Source organism: Pinus tabuliformis, chromosome 9 (genome assembly GCF_031772625.1).
Source record: "Pinus tabuliformis cultivar Carrire ecotype Pingquan chromosome 9, CPIR1, whole genome shotgun sequence".
Lineage (NCBI taxonomy): Eukaryota > Viridiplantae > Streptophyta > Pinopsida > Pinales > Pinaceae > Pinus > Pinus tabuliformis.
Genome location: NC_142307.1, coordinates 1317448466 through 1317466338, shown reverse-complemented (window position 1 = coordinate 1317466338; position 17873 = coordinate 1317448466).

Genomic DNA, 17873 nt, shown 5'->3' with positions numbered 1-17873 from the left:
CAGATTCTGCAGTGAAGGATTGGGTGTCATAGATATTTTGGAGGGTAGCGAGTTGACCACCCAAAGGAGCCCTTAATAATTTATCTTGAAGGACAAAGAGTAGTTGAATGTTGGGTGAAGGAAGGTGCCAAAGTGCAGTACTTTGATGGATGAAAGTTGTTGCTAGCCTGGTAGATTGGAGCTCAGGTATTGGCCAGCCCAGAAGAGAAGATTGGATCAGCCCAAGTGTACCGTGGAGAAGGAGATGTAGCAATGTTAGAGGGCAACCCTCCTAAAGTCTCGATGTGCAGTGGCCTTGATGGAATAAGGCATTACTAGTGAGCAGGACGGGTGCAATGGATCGGCAGGACAAGATACGACAAGAAGTGTTGCAACCAAGTTTTTCATTGTATCTTGTAACCATAGACTATTGTATTTATCAGTTTGGATTAATATAACGAAGTTTGGTGATTATACATCATTGTACAATTTTGTTTAAAACTGTGTTCATTGTGCACTGTATGATTTACTGCTTTAGATTTTCCATTGAGCAAAGTAGTCTATGGTTGAGACTCTTGGTTTGGTAGCATCAATGATTTAAGACTCTAACCTAGATCCAAGTTCATGGAATTTCAACATGCTCGAGCTATCTTATTTCCATTATGTTTGTAAGTATAGTTCAATATTTTTCTATTAATTAAATGAAGTGTTTTTCTGATGCATCTCTGTTTTTATGATTATATTTGTAAGTTTGTGTGTCCCTGTTTAAGTTCAGATCATAGACTAACACCTCCATGTAGTTTCCTACTCAACAATGGTACCCACCTAATCCCTCAAATCCATAATGGATTCCTCCATCACTCTAAAGAAATCACTGACAACGAGGATGGAGGAACTCACCTTTTAGGGGGGCTCAATAGTCATTACCCCAACAACCTATAGCACCTCAACCTCCATCACAACTCCAACAGCCCAATCCATGTCCTCCTTGACCTAAAATCCATGCACAACCTAGTCCTAACCCCAATAATAGACCAGCATAGTAAGCACAAGTTTTTGGGCTCCAATTTTACTATACGCACTCTATCTCTTCACTAGACTGTCAAGATATACACTTAATATACATGAAGACCATAAATCAAAAATCCTCTCTGGTAGCCATAGAATACTATGAGGAAGAGGCTCCAATTGGAAAATCCCTCGCTTCTCCTTTGAAGCAAGACCAAAACAAAAATGGTGTGTCAGGTCCACCTTTCCTAGAAAGACTGAACGTATGCAATCCTCTCAACAAAAATTCGATTTTTTTGGAGAACTTAAGAATGTGTATGTTTGAATACCTATTTTCCAAGCTATCAAAGATGTCTCAAAGTACTTAAAAGTTTTTAAGGAATTATGCTTACAAAGATTGTGTAAAAAGTGAAAATACCTCCAAATAGTACATGTGACAAAAAAAAATGCTAGACTAATTAATGCTTAAAGTAATTTCCACTACAAAATATTCATACCCAAGAAGCCCCATAGTCAAGTTCAAATTAATGAAATCATCATTTCCAACACATTAATTGACTTAGGCGTTTCCATCAATGTCATGACTCGTGAAAATGAAACATTAGGGCTTACAAGCCTTAGACAAACCCCTAAGGTGCTACAACTTGCATATCATTCCACTGTTAAAAGAAAGGCATCCTATAAGACATCGTGATATCTATATATTTCTAGGAATATCGAGCTGATTTTATGGTCCTATTACCCAAGTCCTCTTTGGAGGCTACCCCTCGACTTTGGGACGACCATGGTTGGAAACCATTGATTCCTATAATGAATACATATTAGGGAGCATGACAATTTATAATGGAATTTCAATGAATCAACTCACTTTGTACCCTCCTACCAAGCCTAATATGGAGCTAGAAACACCTATTTGGGTAGCAGAAAGGGAAAGTTATGATGAGAAATTTTCCCAACAAGTACTTTTAGTAGATTGGTATCTTGTTAAAAAAAAATATGAAAGATGATGAAATAAATGCCTGCAACCTATACTGCATCATATTCACAACACGTCCTTAATCAAATCCTAAGCATACATGCTCAATAAAACATCTCAATGGTTGGTGTTGAGAAACCATTATGCTTGTAGATTACGATGATTTCTCTTACTTGATAATTGCTTGTGAATGTTTTTTGGCTTCTTATTTCTTTTATTATGTTCCCTTCATCAAACAATTATCAAAACATAAAACCATGAATATCACAAAAAACAATGAACACAAAAATGTAGGCTCCAAACAAGGGAAAAACCCTACAACAGGGAAAACCCAACCAACTTCTCTTCTTATAAAATCAGGTCAAAGTGATAAATCAAAGACCAAAAACCAATACCAATACTTCTCACGAGACCTTAGTCAACCCTCCTTTACTCCTTCCTCTAGAAATTCAAATCCAACAAAATCAACGGTGGAAATGCTCTTCAAATCTGATCAAAATTCTTGTTTTCGGCCCCTGTAATTGGTCTGAAGTTTTCAACCCCTACAACAATCTGAAATTTCGTACATGTGACAAAACTAGGGAAGAATTAGGGTAGAAAAAACTCCATTTCTCTTTCTCCTAAATCTTCACTCTCTCTCATCTAACCTTCACTCTTTCTTCCTTGCTCTTTCATTGTTTTTCCTTCCTTACTTGGCATAGAAATCAATGAATTGAATTGGTGATCAAATGAGGTCAAATTTCACTATATTTATACACATCCATGAGGTTGAATTGGTCCCTTCCAAGGCTGACTTGGTCTTGTGGGTGAACATTTGACTCTTTTGACTCAAATAAAATTATTTTTCCTCTTTCTTACAAAATTTCAAATGGGACTTGACTTAAGTACAATAGGTTGACTCATGACCAATTTTATTTTGACTCAATAAACCATAGAAGCATGAAGAACATGCTTAAATAATGAAATAATAATAATATTTTTTCTTCTTTTTGCTTTTTACAATAAATACATATTGATACAAGTATAATGATAATTATGAAGAACGAACCTACTTACATTTTCAAAAACTATGGGAGTATTCATAATTACACAACAAGATACAAGAATAATATCAAATTCAAATATTCTCATAAGAAGAGTTTGGATTGATAAGCATCATTGTAACCAGCATAGTCAATTATAAAATAGCAAGGCCTTGAATGACAAGCTCTATCTCTCCATTGGATTAGAGCACAGTGTTGGGTGGCACACATTTGGAAACCACCACCACCACCTGTCAAGGCACATACCCAATTTGAATGTTCACCAGGTATGTCCTTACAAGAATATTCATAACTTGGATTCTCAATCCTCCAAGAATATTGGTCCTCCTCAGGACTACTCATATCTTGGATATCCTTTCCTATCCTCAAAGAGTATTGGTCCTTGGGACTACTCCTATATTGGATTCCAAATCCTTAAGGTGTATCGGTCCTAGAGGTCTATCCAATCCTCCATTATCCCTACCAGTGCCTTCACTAGGATTATGGTTGTTAGTCTTGGCCATAGTGCATGACACATGGATAATATGGTGTCCACCATCACTCCCTCTCAACCATGGAGTAGATCCTTACTGCCTCTCAACAAGGGAGACATAACCACAAGCCTCAGCTTGTCTCATTCATCTGCTACTTGCTCTTCCGTGGAGATTTAATTGTATCTATAGGGTTCCTATCTTGCATCATGTCATACCGAGCTTCCACCTTCTTGGATATTTTTCAATATTAACATAGCTCTATCATGTCAAACATCCTATGGAGCCAAACTATTTCAATGTTGATCATACAAGCCATCATATATTTTATCTTCGTAACTTGGTTTTGCCTTCATCGTTTTTCAAGAAATTATATCATCTTTCACTCATCATCAATAGTATCTCTATCAGCAATAGTACCTGTCAAACCAATAAATGTAGAGACAATTATAGCTCCCTATTTCTAGCTGAGGAAAGTGAACTTCTCCTAGATCAATATCGAACCCATCATATCATTAAGTGATCAACAAAGTATCTCATGACTTCCTATACCAATTTTTTTGCCTTTCCTTCATTTATAGTGTACACACTTCTGCTATATATTCTTGCTCGAATTCATACCATATCCCAAACATTATGATGTCATTCTTCAATAATAGAGTTTCCAAAACAAGTGATGTTATTCCAAATTTCAAGTTGTAATATTCTTCAAGCGACTTTGTAGAACAAGTAAGGTCGTGCATCAATACATCTTTGTTTCATAAAACCAATGTAGAACAAGTAAAGGCGTGCATCAATACATCATTGTTTCATAAAACCATTATTCATCACAGCATAAAGTGCATTCATACATAATAGAAGTTAATAGATAAAACACAAGAATTTCTGGAACAATCTTCCTTATTCATATACAGTTAAGCTTACAGAATCAAAACTTCCCTGTGCACTCAGTTGCGAACACTACTCTAGGCCTCTGCGCAGTCAGTTGCGGACACTACTCTAGGCCTCTGCACACTCAGCTGCAGAGCCTTTCACTCCTCTAAGACTTCTCCTTCTGCGCTAGACTTCTTCGCTTGTACCCATAGACAAATTTCATTACTTGCCTTAAACTATCTAAGACACACCTATTTATACAATCCCATGGTCCGCAGACCATGGGTAGATCTTCAAAAGCCGACTCAAGTTATATAAAATAAGGGTAAAACCCTTTTTGAATCTTAACTAGTTACGCGCTCTGTGACCACATTTTGCGGAGACTTTACATCTTTTTTCATCAAAACTTGGGCTTCTGCCCCAAAACTGACCTAGGGGACCCCATCCCAACAATGAAATGGTCAGTTAGGTGTTTTGTTACTCCTTGATGGCTGCAATCCCAAAGCATATTGCAATAGATATACAGAGCAGTTTCTCATGGTGTCCATATCCAACTCATACCAGGGAACTAATGTTGTGCATAGATTGCATCCAATAAATATGCAGACATATCAAACCTTTCTTGCACACCATTGGGAGGACTTTGGGCATGGGCTACATGGGCTCTCAACTTTCGAGGCAACAAATCTGACTAGTTCAACGACTTCCCCTCGTTCACAACTTGGTTCAATACGACTCCCCACCCTTCAGGAAAGGTCCCCATGCTCTGCTGACCATGGATCCTACAAGCTAAGATAACCAAGAGTTGGTAGGCCTTCCTAAGAGACTTTGTCTTGTATGAATGGGTGGGTGTCTGTCAAAACTTCGATGGCTCTTTCACCCATCCTTTAACAATATCTCTTGTGTTCACATAGTTGTTGGTGGCGTAGAAAAATGAGTCCATGAGATTCATTAGCTCGGGAAAGTGATACATGCATTGATAATATTCTTCCAGAAAGGTAGGAAGATTTTGTCGGATGGCATTGCTCAGTGTCATGGTCTTCTCATTAATGTGTGAAATGATCCAGCTGATGACATGTGCACATGGGAAGGTTGGATATCTTCATGCAACATTGTGTAGTCCTGATTTTTAGATACTTAGATAAACATGTCTGTCCTCTAGATCATTAACTTGAAAGAACTTCATTAAGTTGAAATAACTTCATTAACTTGTTTCCATGTTAGTGTTGACCCCTTTTCTATAAACATTTGAGTGTTTGCATATTATATAACGAGTCTACTAGTGTTTGCTCAATTGCTTCCCCATTATTTCTTTGTATTGTCTCTTTTGAAGAAGATCTCTTTAGTGCCATGGTAATAATGACTGCTAGAGATAAGTGCTTCACAAGTGTGGTACCTGTGGAACAAAAAGGACACTCATAGCAACCAAACATTAACTCTTGCAAATCTACCTTCAAAGCTTGATCAAGCAGCAACCCAAGAAACTGATGAGACGGATTGCACAGTTTTCAACAACAAGTAAGGGAGACAGGTTGTGGGAACTGTGCACTTCACAATCCTAGCAGCCAAGGGTGCAGCCTAAGGCTTGAAACTGCACAATACGCAGTTCAACCTGGGCAGAGACAAGGAAAGACTGCGCATTGTGTAGTCTCAGTGGCCAAGGTAACAGGTTGAACCCTAGAACTGCATAATGCGCAGTTGGGCCAGCATGTACTGCACAATATGTAGTTCCAGAGGCCAAGCTCTCAACTTGAACCTTAGGATTGTGCAGTGCCCAACTGGGCAAGGCAAAATCTGGCTAAGGAAAGTGCAGATCTGCCCGGTGGAAGTGTGAAAAACAAGTAGAAGTGCGTAATGATGTGAGCTTGGGTGCAGATATGTCTAAGTGTGAATGAATCAATGTAGATAAAGTCCAAAAACTAAACAAACAAAAGGAAAATCAAGTATGTGAGGAGAGTCACCGCAACGACGACCATTGGTGAAAAAACAAAAAAAATGATGTGACACTCGTGAAAGGAAAATGAAAACTTAGAATAACACTTCTACAAGTTAAAATAATTTGAAACACCGACAACTGTGAAGATAAATAAGCAAAACAACACTCACACCAGCGAAACAACAAAAAGTGACAGAAAAAGCAGCAAAAGATGATAAAAGTGAAACACTCTGGAAAAGCGACATTGGTTGCACCGAAGGTTCCTTGATCTACTCGAGAATGTTAGAGCTCCAATATCAAATTTTCAAATGAGCTCCAGAGGCATTGATTAAATAGATTTGATTGAATTAGGGTTTATGACGTGCATGCCTAAAATCAAGGAAAAAGAGACACTTGGACGAAGTTTCTAAAAATAGCAAGTGTGCATCCTTCGGGATACTAAAAATGGATCCCTATGTTTTAGGGATGTTTTTTTATTTTTTTTTCTTTTTTTCTTTTTTTCTTTTTTCAGGAAAACTTTCCATGCACACTGTCGAGAAATATTGTGCAATTTCAGGGAACTGGGCAAGTTTTCAGCTCTGTGCACTGTGTAGTTTCTGAGCTTAGTGAGGGATTGCGTAGTTTTTGGGCTAAGTGTTAGGCTGCCTTCCATGACTGTGCAGTTTCTAAGCTCAAGGATGATTTTCAGTCTTAACTATGCAATTCCAATCATCAAGGTTGCTTTCCCTCAAGGAATGCGCAGTTTCTAGAGGTAAACCCAGAACTGTTGTGTGACCTAGTTAGGAGGTTAGCTTGTGAGTCATAAAGATTAGTTAAGTGTGGAAACAAGTAAACACAAGAATAAATGAAAATATAAGTATAGTCAAAACATGAATACATGAATGAGTGCAAGATAAGATCCTTTGGATAGGAATGAAGGCTCCAAAATCAAAGAATAGGAAAAATTTTAAAGGGTGGTTGTAGTCGCTACAACAAATTCATAGATACAAAGTCTCCCTTCTTCTATTTAAATTTATGTTCAATCTTGACAGTGTATTATTGATAGGCTATGCCAAGTGAGGGGATGTACAAGAACTCCATCTCATCTTTGATGTACTTTTGTAGATAGTCGCGATACTTCAATACCAAATGTCGTTGAGAATCCTTGATACCCAACTTCGTGCAAAGGGTATGAAAAATATTTGTGAACTTCGGCACGTCTTGATCTCTTCCCTGTCGCAGTGTGGTCCACTTTATGTATTTATCTTCATAGCTCCTGACAGGGTAATATTGTTCCTTGATGGCATCCTGGAAAGAATTCCAAGTTGGTGAGATTGAAATCATTGAGGGTTCCCTCTCTTCCTTCTATTCACAGTAGGTTTCCCATTAGTCCTTGACATGGAGGGAAACTTTGAGGAGTGCAAAAGTGATTTTTTCCTGATTAGAAAAGTCATGAACTGAAAAATATCCTTCCAACAAATTTAACAATCTATCTACGATGCCTGCATCTATCTAGTCTTAAAATATGGGAATGTCAAAGTTGACTTGTACCTTAAAGGGCGTGGCACCTCAAAAGTGGTTGTTGGTTCAAGATGAGTCGCCTGTGGGTAGCCGTCAAAGGATCTGGGCAGAGTTATCCATTATCGCGTTCCTCTGTCGCTCGAGGAATTTCTCAAGCAATATTTTGAAAGGATCTTATGATCCCTCATATTTCTTTTCTTCCACCATGGGAGGTCATTGGGGTTTGCAAGGTTGTTCTTGCAAAGATTAAACCAATTCGAGCCTTAACTCCTTATACCCTAACCTCGTTGGGGACATGCAAAGAAAAACAGAGAAAGAGCAGACCACTCTGAGTCCACTCATATGGACTTATGCAGGAACACAATATAATGTATATATATAAACATAAACACAGATATGCAGGAGAAATAAATCTTCATTTCATTAATATCAAAGAACTGAAAGATGCTTACAAGCATAATGGAAATAAACTAGCTTGGGCGATGGCAGCTTATCTCTGAGAAGAGATGTGGTGGATACATGCCTCTGAACTATATTACAATGAGGCTAAAGGGCCTTTTTATTATTGAACAACAAGGGGAAACCCTAAACAACCAAAAACCTAACGCTAGGATATGGAATGCCAAGAGTTTGTGGGACCCGTTGGGGTTAGTTGGGTAGCCAACTTCTCGGGGTCGTTACTTGGTCATATGATCTTTGTTTGGAATGTATGATACCTCATTAGAAAGATCTATTTGGGTACTACAGGATTTTCAGTAGCCCTTTCTTATTTCTAGGGACCTGTTGCAGACCTTAAAAAAACGTCGTTTAGAGGGTCCAAACAGCTTTGGAAGTTCAGAACTCAAAAAACTGCAAAAAATAGTAATTTGTGTTATAATCAAGGAAACTGATGAAACCAACTGGAGGTCTAGGTGGAATAGGTGGGTGGCCACAAATATCCACCTCTATTAAACATGGCGCAAATTGTGGCACAACAAAAGTGGATGTAATGAGAGATTCAAATTTTGATGAAAACGTAGATGCAAAAAGGGATGCAAAAGTGGACGTAAACATGGGTGTAACAATGGATGCAAAATTGGATGCAAAAGTGGATGCGATAGAATTCCATGCCAAAACATATGTAAAACGAGACACAAAACCTGATGCAAATCCTAATGCAAAAGTGGATACAAAAAAGGATGCAAAAATAGATGTAAAAGTTGATGAAAACCTAGACGCAAATGAGGATGCAAACGTGGAAGCAAAATTACAAGCAAAAGTGGGTGCAAAGGGAGGTGCCAAACTAGGCGCAAATTGTGGCACAAAAAAATGGATGCAATATGGACACAATAATAGATTCAAAATAGGATGTAAATATGGATGAAAAATAAGATGCAAAAGTGGATGCAATAAAATTAGATTCAAAAGTAGACGCAAAACTAGACACAAACCTCAACGCAAAACTTGGCACAAAGGGGATGCAAAAAATGATTTTAAAAAGGATGTCAAAGAGGATAAAAAAGTTGATACAAGTGTAGGCACAAAATGTGGATGCAATAGAGGATGAAAAAGTAGGTGAAACAAAATTAGGTTCTGTTGAGGGCCCCGAAATCGGGTCAACAACAAGGGGGATACCCACCCGGTCGGGAACCTGGTTGGCGGCTCCTTGCCCGTTTGGTGTAGCGGGTCCGACTGGGGATAATGGGACCAGCTTCCCAATCTAAAAGATGTGTGTGTGTGTGTAGATTTTAATGATGCTAGTCTAGAGGTAATTTTAAGCTAATCTAACTCTAAACTCTAAACTGACTCTATGCTACTTTAATCTAACAAAAACAACACATCTAATCTATACTAACCCGGGGTAGGATTCTTCCATCAAGCGATCTAAAAAGATTTCATACAATAACTGGTAATAAAGATCATTCAGCTATCATAAGAATATAAATCAATTAAGATAAACCATTCTGCATAAGAAGTTAGGCAAAACAGTTGTGAACAGCATATCGCATGATAAATTATTCATATGTTAAGCACAAACAAATGATTCCACCGTACAAAAGTGCCAAATGGTAACCCAGACATTCATACATCAACATATAAACAACTCAGCTGTATATCACTCTGAGAATATGAGCAGAAATTAATCAAGAGATAAAAGTACCATTTATGACTGATTTTACTCACAAACTTCAAGCAATAACGATTTATCTCTACTTACTTCTAACATCTACTAAGAGTACAGAAGTGCAACATCAGTAGCAGACATTAAAATGCAAACATAAATAAATCTCGATCCATCCATTCATCAAAAACCACCTCCGAGGGTGCAAAAGTGCATGTTCTGAGGACAAGTTTTTTGACAAATTTCCGGACCCTTCTCCAAATGCCATGAGAAGGGTTAAATACTACTAACTAACTAATCTTAATTACACAAATTTAGGGAACGGCTTCAAATGACCGCCCTTTTACTAAAGCAAATTTATTTCTAAAAATTGAATCTAATTTCTAACCGTTTCTATATCTGCTCCTTAGTGTTGTAAGCAATGTGAGGTTCGCCTGGAAAGAGTCGGTTGGTTGTCTTTTCCTTTTGTTCGGGCGATAAAAGTAGAAATGACAAAAGCTGGCACCTCTTTCTGGCAAACTAGAAGATATTTTTGAAAATCTTCCTTTGGCTGGGTGTATTTGCTGTGTGTATACTTAGTATAACCCAGATTTCTTTCAAACTGATTGTGTTGTTGCTATTTCGGTTTCCGGCCGTGCGAATGACTCAATGAGTTAGGGATTTCGTTGCCTGAACAATCTTACGTATTGAAAATTGCTTTCGTTCTTTGTTCCAGGCTTTTCTGAAGCATCATCCCTTTTTAGCGTTTTTCTTTTTGCTTTATCCAATCTGAGCTTCAAGATCTTTTGCAAACATGCTACTTTTGTGCGCCTTTGACTCTGAGTCTTGGATAGTCTATTTTCATCAGTGTCTGTGGAGTGATACTCTGGAATCCGCGGCTCTGCTGCATGCGACAACCATTTGCGAAGGTATCTCCTCTCTGTTCTTTAAGTATTGGCGCTTTCCCCTTCTCCTTAGATGTTTCCTGCATATAGATTTATATTAGTTGCTGCCTTGTAGTTTACGCAAAGGAAAAGAGACATGATGAAAAGATTGACATGAAAGCTTTAAGTTCTAATGAATGCATAATCATGACACTCATAATTACTTGACTCTTCGAAAAACGCAACACGATCATCTTTCGATACTCAGGCGTGCAATCATTAATTTCCCTTAAGGTGAGCGCTCGATTTTGGGTTTACAGATCATGCCGAAGAAACTTTGCGATGAGTGGTTTCTACGATTCGTATCGCAGCAATTAATAGTTCCATTCGTCGCAGATCGCAAATCGCAAAATCGTAGTTTGTAAGATCGCAAATCGCAATATCGCAATTTTAATTTGATCATTGTGTGCTGCTTATGCGACGTTGCGATATGCGATGTCGCATATCGGCCATCGACAATTCCTTAGGTTTTTCTTTTAAGGGCGCTTTCAAAATATGCGATGCGATGAATATCGCATCGCTTCATCGCAGCTTACTTACGCGCATAGGAAAACGCTTCACTCTCTCTTTGCGATGCGATGTAGCTTTTAGGGAGTTAAACACAAAAATTTTGATAAAAATATTTTTGAGATTTTTTGTTAAGGGTCCCCCTTTGCTTGGTATTATTGCTAATACTAAACAAAGAGGGGGGTTGTTGGTGACCACAACAATGGCGATTCACTATGAAGAACCAGTTATCTCTGCTTTTCTATTGACATTTCCACTTCCGAAACAGAAAAAATTTTCATATGCCTAAATTTTGTTATGGACAGATAGAGTAGATTACCCCTCATCCTGTCAATGATACTTTGTTTCAACCTTTCTTTTTGTCCAATTGTCATGCTTCCCTAGGCTTAGTTCTTGCATTCATACCAGTCATTACTCGGTCCTTTTTAAAGATAAAATAAGGTCTTCTCTGCGTACTGGCTTTTAAAATATGCTCCTTTGTCGTAGGTAGAGCCTCTGCTGCCCGCAAGCGTCCATAGCCTCGACAGGGTTACCATGTTATCCAGCAATGATCCTTTTTCCTGTTTGAGGTTATTTACAACATTTCAGAGAAAAATCCTTTTTGACACTTTTTCCTTTTTTATTCTCTAAAGAACGATGTCTTGGTTTGGTGGCCAAATTATGACACAGTCATTCACTTGATTTACACTTTTGCTGAACAAGCTAGCTCGTGATGAGACCCCTTGTCTTTTGATTGCAACAATCTTGAGTCGTTGCCCTGTTTTGATAGACAGTATTGGCAAAGTCAGCAAGTTATAATATCTGTGATCATGATAAGCCGGCTCGTGATGAGACCTCTTATTCTTTGAGATATAGTGTTTTCTCGGATTGTTTCTCTGAATGCTGCGGTTTCCTTTTGCAGGGAGGAAGTCATTGTTTTTCCTTAAGAAAGCTCTCGACGACAATATAGAGTTTGAAAACAACAGCTTTTACAGAGAATATTTATTTTATTATTGATGATACCTTTCATTGTGCTGACATAAAACAATTTTTTACCAAAGGTTGCTTTCATCGAAGTCTTTTGAGAGGTTGAAACTAATATCATATTCAGGGTAAAGTTAACTCTATTTGTCAATAATAAAAATCAGATTTTACGAAAAGTTTTGCTATTTGTACAAGTGAAATCAAAATCTGATAGAGAGTTAGTGTGCTCTTTCATGAATCCTTTTCAATGATCACTTACAACTGATTTTATTTATAAGAAAGAGAAAAAAAAAAAAAAAACTAAAACTATCATACAAAACTAGAAGAATGATCTTCTTATGGAAAATACATTTTAAGAATCTGTCCATTCACAGGCAAAGAATCTCTTCTACCTGTCAAATCCTGCAACACAAACGTCGATGGGCCTATGATTTCTACAATCTGAAAAGGACCAAGCCACAGCTTCTAAAATTTCGTATGTTTGCCCTTTTCTTCATGAGCCTTATCCCATTTCAAAACTAAATCTCCCATCTGAAAGTTCTTTCTGGTTATGATGCTTGAGTCAAAAGAGGATTTTATTAGCGCTTGGTGGTGAGCATGGGTTTTCTTAGCTTGTTCTCGTTGTTCTTCTAGTTTGATTATCTCCATTTGTCTCAATTGCAAAGAGGAAGTAGATACTTCATCAATGTGTTGTACTAAAGACAAAGAGGGAATGACTAAGTGAGTAGGAAGAACCACTTCTTTCTCATAAACTAAATTAAAGGGAGAAGTGCCGATCGAAGCTTTCTTCGTAATTCTGTCTGCCCATAGAGCATTAACCAGCGCTCTGTGCCAATTCTTTTGGTTTTGGTCAACTGTTCTTTTAATAATCCTGATTAGGTTTTTGTTTGTTGATTCAGCCAACCCGTTACCTTCCGGATAGTAGTTGGCAGAATACTTCAGTTTGAACCCTCTTTTAAGTGCAAACTCAGTCATTGCATTTCCAGAAAAGTATGATGCATTATCAAACATTAAGGCCGTTGGCAATCCAAACCTAGTGATGATAAATTGATCTATGAATTCAATAATGTTTTCAGAATTAACTGTCTTGAGAGGAACTGCTTCTACCCATTTAGTAAAATAATCTGTTGCCGTGAGGATATACCTATGCTGCTTAGAAGAGTGAGGAACGATCTCACCTATTATGTCCAATACCCATTGGCTGAATGGTTGCTCGATGTTAACCGGCTGTAATGGCATGGACGATTTCTTTTGTTTCCCTGCAGCAGTCTGGCAGATTTGGCATTTCCTTACGTATTTGTATGAGTCTTTGAACAGCGTGGGTCAATAATATCCTGCACGTAAGATCTTATGCACAGTAGTCTCTCCAGCATAGTGTCCACCTGCTGGTCCATCGTGGAGTTCCTGCAAAACCTTTTCGGCTTCAGTTTTCTCAAGACACCTAAGAAGTATAGAATCGTAATTCCTTTTAAACAGAACATCATTTATGAGTTGGTATTGTTTAGCTTTCAATCTCAGAGCTCTTTTCTTGGTGTGATCTAGGTGTGATGGAGCATACCCGTTCTTAAGATAATAAATGGTGTTCGCATATAATGATTCTGCGTCGTTTAGGCTTACCTCATATGCATGTACCTCTTCAGATGAGTTCTCAGGAATTTGCGATGCTCTAGCTAACATCTTGCAGAAGCCTTGACCTCTTACGATGTTTGCTGGTTTGATCTCAAGATCGTATTCTTGTAAAGCGGCAATCCAATTCGCCCTCTTTTCGCCCACGTCCCTCTGTACCAACAAGTTTCTTACCGCTGGAAACGGTACGACGACTTTGGTATGGGCTTTAAGTAAGAAAGGTCTGAAATATTTGATCGCTTTGAAAACAACATATGCCTGTTTCTCCACGTCTGAATAATTGAGCTCAGCACCTTGTAAGTTTGAGCTAAAGAATGCGATTGGAGCTTCCGCCTTCTCTTGATTTGCTTGGGTTAAAATCGCGGCATAAGATTTCTCTAAGGCAAAAGTATATAAGATAAAGGATTCTGAAAAATTTGGGGTAGCTAAAGATGGAGCGTTGATGATAGCTTGTTTGATCAAGTTGAATGCTTCGTGCTCATCTAGGCCCCATTTAAAATTTGAATTCTTTTTTATCATATTTTGTAAAGGAGAAATAATACGTGAAAAATCCGGGACAAACCTTTTTACAAAATTGATTTGTCCAAGGAAAGATTGCATGGCCTTTTTGTTATGGGGAATGGATATTTCGGAAATTTCTTTGATTCTGTCAGGTTCAATGTGAATACCAGATTTCGACACTATGAATCCGAGTAATTTCCCTTCACTTAATGCGAAAAAAGATTTCTTTGTGTTAAGTGAAATTCCATACCTTAAACATCTTTGAAAGATTTGTTTCAAGTCTTTGAGATGGTCGCTTCGCTTCTTGGAGTACATTGTTATATCATCCAGGTAAATCACTACCAATTTATTGACTAAACCTTTAAACGCGATGTCCATGGCTCTCTGAAAGGTAGCGCCGGCGTTGATCAGACCAAATGGCATCTTCCGATATGCGTATGTGCCCCATTTGGTTCGGAATGTGGTTTTTAACTGATCATTGGGATGTACCAGCACTTGATTGTATCCTGAAAATCCATCCAGGAAAGACATTAATTCTGAGCCTGCTACTGCCTGTAGTATTTGCTCCATAGGTGGGAGGGGAAAATTGTCTTTCTGACAGGCTTTGTTGAGATTCTGGAAATCAATACAGATTCGAATATCTCCGTTTTTCTTTCTAACGGGCACCATATTGGATACCCATTTGGAATGTCTGATGGGGAAAATTATTCTGGCTCTCAACAATTTATTTAGCTCAGTCTTTATCTGATTTTCTAAGTTGGGGTGGATTTTTCTGAGCTTCTGCTGGACAAGTTTTTCATTGTCAGTCATAGGGATAGAGTGTTGAATGATAGAAGTGTTGTATGTTTTCATCTCATCGTAATTCCATGCAAAAACGTTTTTGTATTGTCTCAGAAGACGGATATATGTTGATTTTTCTTCAGGGGCTAAGTCGTGGCCTAGATTAACGTTTTGCGGCTTCTGATCGGTTCCTAGGTTCACTAATTCATAATTCAGAGTTGAACTGTAGAGTTTAGAATTGGCAGACCTTTTAAAACGACTTTTCAAATCATATAAATCTTCTAACTTAACCACCGATTTAGGTATAGCATTATCAGTGCTATTTTGCTGAATTTGGTGATCATGATGGTCTTCGTCAATTATTTGATTTGAGTAGGATCCTTCAGAAGTGAGGAAATTTACAATGTCTGGATCGTCATTGAATACTCTCCAGTTGGTGATGTTGTCAGGGATGGATGGTTTAAAGATTAATTCTATTGAAAACCTATCGGGACTAAAATCTTCGGAGGGAATGAGTCTAGAGGCTACGTTAGCTAACAGGTCTGCGCTCGCATTTTGGAGTCTTGGGATTGACGAAATATTGAATGCTATGAAATGTGAAGTCAGATCTTGTACTAAAGATTGATAGTGCTTTAAATGACTTGACAGGCAATGTATGGTGTTACGTACCTGTTTGACGACAATTTCGGAATCTCCAAAGACTTGAAGATACTTAACATTCAACCCGATTGCTTTGTATAGGCCTTGCACCAAGGCTTCGTACTCCGTTGTATTGTTTGTGCAATCAAACTCAAGTCTACATGTGAGCATGGTCTTGTTTCCGTCTGGGCTAATCAGAACGCATCCTGCTCCTGCTCCCTCGTTAGATTTAGAGCCATCAAAATATAATTTCCAAAACAAAGATGTATTTACAGAGTTATCTAAAAAATTAAAACACTTTGAATCATCAGTTTGGGAAAAAATTTCAACTTGGGACACAACTGAATTTTCTAAGTAAGGTGAAGTGTGAGCATTGAAATTGCCGAGGAAAGAATCTACCGAGTAATTGCCTATGATACTGCTGTTGTATGCTATTGCTTCATTCTCTCCTTCCAATTCTGTCACTATGTACTTTTGGTGCAACTCTCGTTCAACCTTTATTTGATTGGGTTTACCGTTGTAGGGTAACCACATGTGCGACCAGTCGGTTGAGAAATATCCGTGGAGTTTTTCGGACCAATCCCTGCTAAGAATTAAACCATAGAATTCAGGGATATCAGCTACTAGAATGTCGATAACCTGACATACTTTCGGGTTAGACGACAGTCTTATGGTCACCTGGTTAAGTTCACCAATCACTTCGACTTGAGATCGATCAAGTTGAACTATGCGCACTGCGGATTTCTGAGGCTGAACATTCAATTTGGCACATATTGATCTGGGTAAAATATTCGTTGAAGCACCAGAATCAACCAAGCAATTGTGCACGTTTTTATTGAAAATTTCATAAGTGAGAAGAAAAGGAGGAGTATGAGATCTTGATCTTCCTCCAATCAAGGCAATGTCATTTGGATCAATCTTATTGATCATGTTGGTTGGAGGTCTTCCCATGTTGTGGGAAGCTACAGCTGTAGGTAAAGGTGTAGTAGGCACGGCATGTAATTCTTTCATCATTATTTTCTGTTGATGTTTCAATTTGCTCAATTCGTAAAGAGTGATATTAGCCCTAGTCTTTTTCATGTCATCGATAATGTTATACTCCATTTCATCCGACACTATCAGTGTTCTTGATGGAGGTGCTTGATCTGATTGGACTGGGCTAAGTTGGGTCACTTTAGCAGTTGTTTTCTTTGTTGCGACCTTATCTTTTGTTGCAGGGCTTGCGCCCTTCTGTTTAGGGGTAGTTTGGGGAGGATCAAGTTGATTTTTGCTTCGTGTGCTAACCGGAAATGCTTCTTGATCTTCTTCTTGTGGGAGGATGAAATCCCACATTCCTTGTAGTTCCACAACTTCTTCATCATCGGTCTGCCCTTCAGTGGTATTCTCTTCTTCTTCCTCTTCTTCAGATTCGACATTTGAGACAGCATTGGGTGGTTTCATCTCCATGGGAAGATTTCTTTTAAAAGATCTGTAGGGCTTTTTTGAAGAAGTTTCAGCTACTTGTTTTCTTATGTCAATCATCTCATTGGACATGGCCTTTAACACTTTTTGTAATCCTTCCATATCGAAAGGATCTTTCGTTTGCTTCTTCTTGGTGTCTTCTTTGAAAGAGATTTTCTTAGATTTGCGTTCTTCTATTGCAGATCTCTTTTCTAGGGCAACTACGCGTTTTTCTACTGCTAATGCCTCAGTCAAGTTTTCAACTAAGGTCGTCTTGTTTGCCCTATCTACGAAGATAGCCAAGTTTGATGGTAAGGCCGTGATGTACCATTCACATCTTACTTCCTCGCTGGGTTGAGAAGCAGCGGGAATTTTGTTGAGGATCTTGTTGAACCGTAAATTGAAATCTTTAATGGGTTCTCTAGTCTCAGCTTTAAGATTAGATAGGTCATTAATCAATGTCGCTGTTGATCTGTCATCGCCAAACTTGGTGAGGAATTGACTTTGAAAAATGTCCCAACTTGTGATGGACCCGGAAGGTAACGAAAAGTACCATGACCCGGCTGTTCCTTGCATTGTATAAGGAAAAAGCCGGACGACAGCATCCT